Below are 12119 nucleotides of genomic sequence, written 5' to 3'. Positions count from 1 at the left end.
GCAGCACCACCATCCCATAGCAATTTAGTTTATATACATTTATAAATGAAGATGTGAGTGAAGGGACCCCTCACCTCAGAAGAACCTAGTACTGGTAGTTGGTGCATCGTTCAGAAGCTCTGGTTCGTAGAAGCGAATCTTGCGTCTGTAATGCGAAAAAAGAAATGGTGTGCGTTAGTATATTGCAACTTGCAAGCATTTCTCAGCCGTGCCAAAAAGTGTAGCATCTATGGATAAGCAATATGGACTAACAGTAACAGTAGTACACCAGTTCTTCCTAAAAAAGTGGCTTGTTAATGTTTGTTGACCGCCTGTACGCAGCGCGTAGACTAGACAGTAGCAGTGTGAGGCAGGTCATGTGGGCTCAAAGGTGTCTTAAGAAGCTGCAAGGTAAAGGTAACGTCACATGTGCATGGCTAGGGCTAATCAAGCAAATGCTACAATGATCATATAACTTAGTGTCTACTCTACTACTACCTGATTTGTACTAGTGATTTATGTTAGTATTAACTCATTTTTCAACCTTGCTACTGATCAATAGGGGGGAGGTGTATATGTTGCCTAATAAATGTGTAATGTTTTCTAGGCGCACTACCGACCACCATTGCTGGGGCCAGCGAAGGCGACGCAGAGGGCGAGGATGCAGCAGTTGCAGATAGCAACGGAGGGGGAGTGGCAGCACCAGTGGCAGGCGGTGGTAAGTTAGATTCATAATCTTTAACTATTGTTGAACTTGACAGCACACTCACTGCAAAGGTGTACTGTATGTATATGTATACTGTACAGCTGTGAATTAGGGCCCCATTAGGATGGTGGGCGTATTGCCCCCGCCGGGCTGGCTGGAATTCACTGCCGTCACAGCAGGGGCAAACCTCCCGCCATCCCTGTAGAAAATATTCAGACATGTCGAGGCGTAAAAGGGTTCAATATGGCGGTGGTGTCTCTCTCACCACACCGGCAGCCATATAATCTGCATTTTGGAATGCCTTTGCGTGGCGGCATTACCGTCCGCCACGGAAAGGCATGCACACATTGCAGAGTATGCTTGGGGGCCCCCATGGAGGGTACCTACCGATGCTATGGTACCCCCCCGACTTTCAAAGCAAAACGTGACAGGCTCCGTGCGAGGCCCGTCATGTTGTGCTTGGAAAAGCAGCACAACATTTTAGCATTGCTTTCAGCAAAGCCAACCAGAATTTAAATTTAAAATAACAGGGTGCGCCCGCCACTGTGCCGGGCGCATCATCCTAATTAATTGTCCCCACGGGACCCCCACCCTTTTTAGCAGTCGGATGGCGGGCGGACAAAGTCCGCCCGCTATCCGATGTCGTAAGTAAGTATGAGTTCTTGGGGACGTTTGAAGAGTGAACTAGAAGACTAGAATTCCCTTTAATTGGTATAGGACTAGGAGCCGGAGTATTGAGTAACCTATGTCCTCATCTATCTGATTTCAACTCCGCTTTGAAAGTTTTATGGAGAAGAGCACCTGGTGCACTGTTCAACTAAAAAGTGTAAGACAGGTGGAAGGAAGAAGGACGGGCGACATTTAAAATGTTATGTACTACTGTGCTTTATTTTATAGTGCTACTCTACCATGCCACTATGTGTATAAATAATTACCTTGTCCTACTGTTTTATTAAGACTATATTTTACAATTGTCTTGTTTTTTTCTTTTTGATACACAGCAACTCCCAAAGTCAACCGTAAGGAGTTGGCCGCCAAGGCACGGCGCCGGAAGCTGGAGGCAATCCAGCAGGAATACCGGCGGCTGGTGGTCCTAGCCGAGGAGGAGGAGGAGGCTGCTGCAGCTACTGAAGGCTCCTCCATTGCCCCGGGCCCCAGCCACCGCCCTCCAGCGGTACGGCGCCACCGCCGGGCGGCTGCCCGCCGCCACCGTGCCATCTCCGGTGCCCCCCCCCACTGTGGCTGCAACTGCCGCGGCCTTAGACGCCGCGTCGCCCATTTAGAGGACCAGATTCGTGTCCTCCTCCAGTCCCGCCCCACCAGTTAGTCCCTGTCACTGCCCCTTTTTTAATTCCTGTTCGTTCTTCACTCGTTTGGGCGTTCTCTATTTCTATGGACAGTCGTTGGGGTTAGGGAGGTGGGTGGGTTAGCTTTTGTGGGTTTAGTTTATTTGTTAGGGTCAATTAAATATATTTTTCTATGTTACATGCAATGTTGTTAATGTTTTGTAGGTGGGGTAACTGTTTTACATCACACTGTTTCTTTGCTGGTGCATGGCCGCCCATAGCGTGTGTTTGATTTCAATAATTTGCTGACTGTAAAAGACACAAACAGATAGATGCGACACACCTCACTCATTGACTGGTCCTACTATGCATTCCTTGGAGTGGTGTTTGAAACTGACATCATTGACAACATGTCCATTATTGATTCTGCCTCCCCCAAACTTCTTCTTGATGTTTATGTCCAACTGTGGCACAGCACTGGCTGCATGGTGAAGATGGTTTCCTTTTTCATACATGCCATGATTGGGGTGGTGGTGGTAGTATAGTAGTGGTAGTATACACTGGCAGGGTGGCAGCATTTCGAAAAAAAGAAAAGGAGATAGTCAATCGCCTTTGAGAGACTGTTAGAGGAGTAGTTGAATGAAGTACATCACAGAATTTACCGAGCAACAATTATATGCTCAAATATTTGACAAAAAAACTGAATGCTGGTTATTATGAGGATAGCCTACTAGACAGAGTTACAAACTATAGTTTTGTCGACTTGGCTATGCCTACAGTCTAACAGTTAGTGCTGTATATGAGGAATGACAACAAACAAATCCAATCAATGCCGGCAATTCATGCTGAGGTATATGTTCCTTTGTTAAATAAAATAACCTGTGAAATATCCTACTCATGGGTGGGCAAGCAGAAGAAGATCATCGCTCTGCATTGAAATTGAAGTAGTGTTGCTTTCACCACATCCGCCCCAGCAAGTGTGTGATTAAGTATTGGTGTACATTTAATTTAGTTACACCTCGACAATAAGTCACACAGCCCGGGGGAAGAGGGTTAGGGTCCGTTGATTGGATGGGAAGGGGGATTTTGGGAAAGGTTTGACATAGAAAAACAGTATGCATACATAGACAAACAAACGACAATCATTGAAGACTACCATACCATATCCATTCCATATGTTAAGGTATAAAAAAGGAAATGCATGCATGATGAGACCCGGATTACATACACTTCTATTTCTTGTTCTGTTCCGGCCTTAATACTTTAACAGATAGCAAATAGAAATTTTAAATATTGGTAGTGAAGAATCGTAAACACAGAGCAAACGTAATGATGATTGATAATAACAACTCCAAGAACACACTGTTGTAAAGAATGTATACAAGATATTAATCAAATTATTTAAAAGAAATGAAAAGTGGATACTGTTACTGTCTTATCCTGGTCAAAAATGTGGACTGGTTTTTTGCATCTCGGCATTCCTCTTGCTCCTCTCGTCCATCAATCTTGGGTGTGTCGCCTCACCACTCGCCACTGCCCGGCTGGAATAAAAAGGTGATTGATTGGTAAGGTAATTAATATGCATTGTAATGTTTTACAAAGTTTTGGACAAGGCCCGGCCTGTAATTTTAGATTGAAAACCAAAGGGGATATTCAGAAAGAAAGTGAAAACAAATGCACAAGTGATGGTGTAGTGCAACAAGAACACTTTCCGAGGTGGCATGTATGCATATGCATCATCTCTACTGTAGTCTGTTTCCAGCATAGACCTTCAACAGTAACAGGACAGATCAGGCCCACAGTGCTTACCATTAGCACATCCTACGTTAATACTTTAGAGTCCTTTTTTTTTTCTCTCAAAGAGTTGGACAAACGCAAAGCACATTATCCATTCCAGACATAGCATTTTACAGTTAAAGTTAGTAAAATCAATGCACTGCAGTCATCCCACCGCTACACTCTATTCAACTTCTACACAGACATTTGGGTGTGCTGTGGTTGTTGTTCACGTGTTTACCTTTAGGCTTTTCCGTTTTATGCCACTCATGAAACATCCTCCTGACTTCATCATCAGCTCTGATACTTCTACTGACTGAAGATCGGCCTGCAGTACAAGTGTAATTTTTATAACACAACAAGAGTAGAAATATAAATATTACTGACTTGAGTCATTCTTTATTGTGTACAGAAAGATAGATTACCACTAGTACACTTTGACATCACTTTGTGCACAACAAACAACGCAAACACAAAGACCAATAGCTCAGAGTCAGGTGTCCAATGCATGCCATTAATTATCATCATTTATTACCTGTTCCTTCTCATCTTAAGTTAACGGGCCGTCTCTTTCGCCATCATCATGACGGACGGTGCTGTTAAGTCACAGTCATTTGCATTGCGCAGATTGAGTGAGTCCCCTCCCTGTATTGAATTAAAAGCAATGTATCACCAAGATGCAGGAGAAGTACACATTTCTTGTTTGCCAGAAGAGGAAAATTAGTAATTACTAGTGTGTTCTGTAGAAAGTTGATTAGTGGCAGTGCACAATTACATCAATTCATGCGCAACACACCACAAAATCTACATCATTCAGTCTGCTATTCTGCGGCCAATGCATGGCATCAATCATTACCTGTTGCATCTCATCTCGTTAACGCTGCAGGCCGTCTCTTTCGCCATCATCATGATGGACGGTGCTGTTAAGTCACAGTCATTTGCATTGTGCAGATTGAGTGAGTCCCCTTCCTGTATTGAATTAAAAGCAATGTATCACCAAGATGCAGGAGAGAAGTACACATTTCTTGTTTGCCAGAAGGGGAAAATTAGTAATTACTAGTGTGTTCTGTAGAAAGTTGATTAGTGGCAGTGCACAATTACATCAATTCATGCGCAACACACCACAAAATCTACATCATTCAGTCTGCTATTCTGCGGCCAATGCATGGCATCAATCATTACCTGTTGCATCTCATCTCGTTAACGCTGCAGGCCGTCTCTTTCGCCATCATCATGATGGACGGTGCTGTTAAGTCACAGTCATTTGCATTGCGCAGATTGAGTGAGTCCCCTTCCTGTATTGAATTAAAAGCAATGTATCACCAAGATGCAGGAGAAGTACACATTTCTTGTTTGCCAGAAGAGGAAAATTAGTGTGTTCTGTAGAATGTTGATTAGTGGCAGTGCACAATTACATCAATTCATTCATGCGCAACACACACAACAAAATCTACATCACTCAGTCTGCTTTTCTGCGGACAATGCATGGCATCAATCATTACCTGTTGCATCTTATTTTCAGTTAATGGCCAGTCTCTCTCGGCTCTGAAGGAGGATAGCTATAGAAGTCATCAGATTCATGGTCCACTTGTTTTGGAAGGACGAGGAAAGTTTGAATTTGTTGTTACCATCATCCAATCATCATTCATGAGGGAAATGGAATTGACCAGGAGATGCAGTATGATCGAGCGGAGGAGCTGGATTCTGAGGACTGTAGTGTCAAATGGCAGACACCTGAAACTTGTATCTTAAATTAGAAGATTAGAAGACGGTGATAATGCATTGGTTGCGATTCACAAGTTTATAACCGGAACAACAGACACAAACAAAGGGGGGAAAAAGGGAGGAAGACAGTAAGTGCGAGCCTAATTGTCAGGGAAGTATAGCTCGTCCTCAAACTCTGGGGGATCTTCCAGTAGTAGGTAATCATCTGACACAATACTTCCGTCACCTGAGCCGCTGTCCTCATCTTCCTCTGTTGATTCATGCATTGTGTAATTCGGTGGTATGAAGTGCTGATTCATTTTGATCATTGTTAACCTCTCCACGTTTTTGGGAGATAGACTGGTCCTTCTCAAGGTTACAATGGAACCTGCAGCACTGAAAACACGTTCGGAAGAGACACTTGCGACAGGGCAAGCCAGATAGCTTATCGCCAGCCTGCTGAGCTGTGGCCATTCAGACCTTTTCCTATGCCAATACTGCACTGGGTTTTGATCAACGTACACCTCTGTTGGGTCGTCCAGATAGGCCTGGACCATCCACTCAATGTTCAGGGTTGCTGCTGGTAAGCTTTTGTGCTGTTTTTTCAGTGCATCAGCACTGTGCTTAAGGCCCATCTTTACATACCAATCTGATAATGATTGTACTCGGCCGAATGATCCAGTTATTGTTTTTGTAGTCGATGGTGATGGTGAGTGTTGCGATTGTGAGCCAACCGCACTGCCCTCAGCCGACGAAGTTGCACTTGATTCTGCATGGCCTGCTTCAGTATCAGTACTTGTTGTGGGTTGATGTGGCGGGCTTTTAATTAGTAGCCCTTCGTTTTCAAACTTGATGGCTGCTTCAGCTATACAACTTTTGTAGCGGGCAACATCAGTGTCGGAAAAAGAACGGAATAGTCCTAATTTTGCACGTGGATCCAGAATTGTGGCACAAATGTAATGTTCTTGTGACAAAATTTTATTTTGTATCCTTACATTTTCTGATAAGCGCCTGGATAAGCTCTCCACCAAGTCATGGGCTTGCCTTCTGTCCTCTACACCTTTGTAGGATTCAGACACATTATTCAGCTCATGCTCTAGCATTTGCAACAATGGGATAGCTTGGCCCATTGTACAGTCCTCCTTGCTGACTTCACGTGTGAAGACCTCAAAAGGAGACAGCATCTCAGTAAGGCATTGAATTAGGGTCCATTGCTCCCTCTGAAGGGTCATGCCTTTAACACTAGCATCACTGCTTCTGTACCAGACATAATCATTGAGTGACCTGTGCTGTTCGTACAGACGATCAAGCATGTAATACGTTGAGTTCCAACGTGTTGCCACCTCCTGGATGAGTGCCTTGACTGGCACCCTACGCTCACGTTGGAGGATCCTCAGCTGCTTCCGAGCTTTAAAAGAATGGCTGAAATGAGTGCATATTCTTCGGCAGATGGACAGTAAATTGCTTACTATGGGTTCTTTTTTCAGAAAGTCTTGCACTATAATGTTTATGCAGTGTGCCAAACACGGAACCCTGAAATAGGAACCAAGTTCCATGGCCTTAAGTACATTACTGCCATTGTCTGTGGCAACAAAACCAATACCAAGCCCTCTTGGCTGCAGCCATTCCAAAACCTTGGTGCGAAACTCTTCTAAAATGTTTTCAGCCGTATGAGATTTCTCCATGGCGAACATGGCTACAGTTGCATGTTTCCGAGTACCTTCAAAAATCGCAGCTGTGTCAACAACACCGCGTGCAGATAGTTGATCTTTAACCCCCACAAAAGAGATCCAGTGTGCAGTGATACACATGTAATCTGTGGCTTGGCAACTGGTCCACATGTCTGTTGTCAGGTGGATATTGTGCACAGCACTCTTCTGCAAAGCTTGTCCAACCAATTCCAGCACATCATGATGTAGTGCCGGAACAGCAATTCTTGCGAAATAGGACCGGCTTGGAACTTTCCATTTCGGGCAGATGGCAGACACAAATTCAAGGAAACCCACCCCTTCCACAAATGAAAAAGGAAGAAGGTCCAGCGCTAACATTTTAGCCAGCTTCGCATTGTACAATCGTGCCGTTGGGTGGTTGCGTTGGAACTGCCCCTCCAACCTAAACATGCTGTCAATGGTAGGCTGGCTTACTTTCCTTAGTGGTGCCATTAACCCACTAAGGCTCAACGACACAGATTGTCTCAGTGAGGTACTCGCCGGTCGCCTTGGTGTCTCACCCACACTCTGAGTATGGCTCTTACTGCGGTGCCACTCTGATGTTACTGAGGAGGATGTGGGCGTTACCACTGTAGTGACTGCACTACTGGAGACAGGGCTAGAAATGCCTCCCTGTTCTTCACCTGCCACCACAATAATATCGCTCCCTGATTCCTGACCAACTTCAAAGGGTTTAGTTTTCCTACTTTCTTTTAACTTAAGTAGGTGATCCTCCCACACAATAGTGTGGTGTATTCTGAGATGACTTGCTTGTCCTCCGGTACCATAGTTTGTACCAAGCTTACCACGCCGAACACCTTGCCGACAAATTGCGCATATAGCAACGTTCTCCTCCTTGGCGCTAACAGAAAAGAAGTCCCAAACTGGGGAGGAGAACTTTCTGGCACTGCTGGATGTGCCACTTTCAACACCAGATGAACTTGAGGGGGTGCTTGAAAATATGTGACCCTGTCCACCTACACTGTGACTTTTACTACCACTTCCTACTGAGGTGGTTGAGCTGGATGTAGGTCCCTGCCGGGCCTTGGAAAATATGGCAGCTGGAGGTAGTGGTGGTGTAACCTGTGTTGGTGAGATCCGTGCTACATCCCGCTCAGTAGCAGCCTTTCTGGATAGGGTTAGAATGTCGGTCTCCAATCCCTTTGGGGCGGGAGTAATGTGCGTGATGACTGGCTCGTCTTCATCAACATCATCACCCCCCTCTTCTACATCTACCTCCATAACTCTAAGTTTTTCTGGGACCTTCCTTTTCAGAAGCAATGTCTTGTGGCGTACTTCACTCTCAGACCGAGCTGGTGGGACCCAAGTGTCATCACGATCATCAGAAGCGGGGCTTGAAGAAGAAGATGATGGACTAAGCCTCCTTTTCCTTGCTGGTGGTCTGGAAGACAATAGATGTTCTGAAACAGTGGTTTGACTTCGCTCCGCTTTGTCTGCAGGAAGCTCGATTTCCTGAAATGCCCCTACGTCAGGAGCAACAACTACTATGGTGGGCTGTTGTGGCGGCTGCTGCTGTTCTGGTTGCGGCGGCTGCTGCTGTTCTGGTTGCGGCGGCTGCTGCTGCTGTTCTGGTTGCGGCGGCTGCTGCTGCTGTTCTGGTTGCGGCGGCTGCTGCTGCTGTTCTTGTTGCGGCGGCTGCTGCTGCTGTTCTTGTTGCGGCGGCTGCTGCTGCTGTTCTTGTTGCGGCGGCTGCTGCTGCTGTTCTTGTTGCGGCGGCTGCTGCTGCTGTTCTTGTTGCGGCGGCTGCTGCTGCTGTTCTTGTTGCGGCGGCTGCTGCTGCTGTTCTTGTTGCGGCGGCTGCACACTGATCTGCTTAGTTTGCGCCTGCGTTGAACTTGATTGTGTACTACTTTGCGGTAATGACATTTCTTCAACATCGCTGCCCGTTAGTAGACTGGCTACCTCTGCGACAGTAAAGCCCTTGGGCCTAGGTTGGTGGGGTTGCTGGACCGCTGTGCTGCTCCCAGCTTGGTTCCCGGACAACGCTTTGGTGCCAAAAAAAACCTTGGCCGGCACACCACCAGTCGTGGTTAATGGCACTTCCTTTTTCTGTTCCTTCTTCTCACCAGCAACTTTCTTGGTACTGGACCTGGTACCTTTCTTTGGGGCCATCTTATTCCGACGTCAGGCAGGAGGCAGATGCACAACAAGTTCTGGTCACACGTGGGCGTGATGCGCAGCAGGACTTCTGTCCGGCTGGCAGTACAACGGGTAGCCAGGTGATGCCGATGACACCTCCTACTCTGTCTTTTGTGCACCTAAAAGCAAAGAAGACAGGAGAAGAACATCAGTGAAATGTTGCATTTGTTTTTGTGGTTCAGTTACTTAGTACTGTACTAGTGCAAACCAAAGATAGTCTAGCCATTTATGAATTTTTTTTAACTAGAGCTATGTTATACTACTAGTACTGTGTACAGCCACACTACACTCTCAGGAAGGTGATGTCTAAAACTTCAACAGATCACATAGAAAATACTTGATCAATAAAGCTGTGGCTACCTGCTCTGGTAGCAGTGGATGAAAGCAGGCCTGCTGGCAGACAAGGCCAGGCAAGCTTGCAGGCCTAGGCCTCAAAATGGCCACCAGCCACATGGCGAGCCCCAACAACATCAGCAAGGCCACCCCAAAAAACACACTTCCCCAACTCAATCCAATGCCATCCATGCCCTAAATGATGTCTAAATTCAACAGAGCACACAGAAAACAGTAGATTACTAAAGCTGTGGCTACCTGCTCTGGTAGCAGTGGATGAAAGCAGGCCTGCTGGCAGACAAGGCCAGGCAAGCTTGCAGGCCTAGGCCTCAAAATGGCCACCAGCCACATGGCGAGCCCCAACAACATCAGCAAGGCCACCCCAAAAAACACACTTCCCCAACTCAATCCAATGCCATCCATGCCCTAAATGATGTCTAAATTCAACAGAGCACACAGAAAACAGTAGATTACTAAAGCTGTGGCTACCTGCTCTGGTAGCAGTGGATGAAAGCAGGCCTGCTGGCAGACAAGGCCAGGCAAGCTTGCAGGCCTAGGCCTCAAAATGGCCACCAGCCACATGGCCAGGCCCAACAACATCAGCAAGGCCACCCCAAAAAACACACTTTCCCAACTCAATCCAATGCCATCCATGCCCTAAATGATGTCTAAATTCAACAGAGCAAACAGAAAACAGTAGATTACTAAAGCTGTGGCTACCTGCTCTGGTAGCAGTGGATGAAAGCAGGCCTTTTGTCAGACAAGGCCAGGCAAGCTTGCAGGCCTATGCCTCAAAATGGCCACCAGCCACATGGCGAGCCCCAACAACATCAGCAAGGCCACCCCAAAAAACACACTTCCCCAACTCAATCCAATGCCATCCATGCCCTAAATGATGTCTAAATTCAACAGAGCAAACAGAAAACAGTAGATTACTAAAGCTGTGGCTACCTGCTCTGGTAGCAGTGGATGAAAGCAGGCCTGTTGGCAGACAAGGCCAGGCAAGCTTGCAGGCCTAGGCCTCAAAATGGCCACCAGCCACATGGCGAGCCCCAACAACATCAGCAAGGCCACCCCAAAAAACACACTTCCCCAACTCAATCCAATGCCATCCATGCCCTAAATGATGTCTAAATTCAACAGAGCACACAGAAAACAGTAGATTACTAAAGCTGTGGCTACCTGCTCTGGTAGCAGTGGATGAAAGCAGGCCTGCTGGCAGACAAGGCCAGGCAAGCTTGCAGGCCTAGGCCTCAAAATGGCCACCAGCCACATGTCCAGGCCCAACAACATCAGCAAGGCCACCCCAAAAAACACACTTCCCCAACTCAATCCAATGCCATCCATGCCCTAAATGATGTCTAAATTCAACAGAGCAAACAGAAAACAGTAGATTACTAAAGCTGTGGCTACCTGCTCTGGTAGCAGTGGATGAAAGCAGGCCTGTTGGCAGACAAGGCCAGGCAAGCTTGCAGGCCTAGGCCTCAAAATGGCCACCAGCCACATGGCCAGGCCCAACAACATCAGCAAGGCCACCCCAAAAAACACACTTCCCCAACTCAATCCAATGCCATCCATGCCCTAAATGATGTCTAAATTCAACAGAGCACACAGAAAACAGTAGATTACTAAAGCTGTGGCTACCTGCTCTGGTAGCAGTGGATGAAAGCAGGCCTGCTGGCAGACAAGGCCAGGCAAGCTTGCAGGCCTAGGCCTCAAAATGGCCACCAGCCACATGGCGAGCCCCAACAACATCAGCAAGGCCACCCCAAAAAACACACTTCCCCAACTCAATCCAATGCCATCCATGCCCAAAATGATGTCTAAATTCAACAGAGCAAACAGAAAACAGTAGATTACTAAAGCTGTGGCTACCTGCTCTGGTAGCAGTGGATGAAAGCAGGCCTGTTGGCAGACAAGGCCAGGCAAGCTTGCAGGCCTAGGCCTCAAAATGGCCACCAGCCACATGGCGAGCCCCAACAACATCAGCAAGGCCACCCCAAAAAACACACTTCCCCAACTCAATCCAATGCCATCCATGCCCTAAATGATGTCTAAATTCAACAGAGCACACAGAAAACAGTAGATTACTAAAGCTGTGGCTACCTGCTCTGGTAGCAGTGGATGAAAGCAGGCCTGTTGGCAGACAAGGCCAGGCAAGCTTGCAGGCCTAGGCCTCAAAATGGCCACCAGCCACATGGCCAGGCCCAACAACATCAGCAAGGCCACCCCAAAAAACACACTTCCCCAACTCAATCCAATGCCATCCATGCCCAAAATGATGCCTAAATTCAACAGAGCACACAGAAAACAGTAGATTACTAAAGCTGTGGCTACCTGCTCTGGTAGCAGTGGATGAAAGCAGGCCTGTTGGCAGACAAGGCCAGGCAAGCTTGCAGGCCTAGGCCTCAAAATGGCCACCAGCCACATGGCGAGCCCCAACAACATCAGCAAGGCCACCCCAAA

The sequence above is a fragment of the Triturus cristatus genome, chromosome 5_2, assembly GCF_964204655.1.
Source record: "Triturus cristatus chromosome 5_2, aTriCri1.1, whole genome shotgun sequence".
Classification (NCBI taxonomy): domain Eukaryota; kingdom Metazoa; phylum Chordata; class Amphibia; order Caudata; family Salamandridae; genus Triturus; species Triturus cristatus.
The sequence above is the reverse complement of the archived record's forward strand: the minus strand, read 5'-3'. Positions refer to the sequence as shown.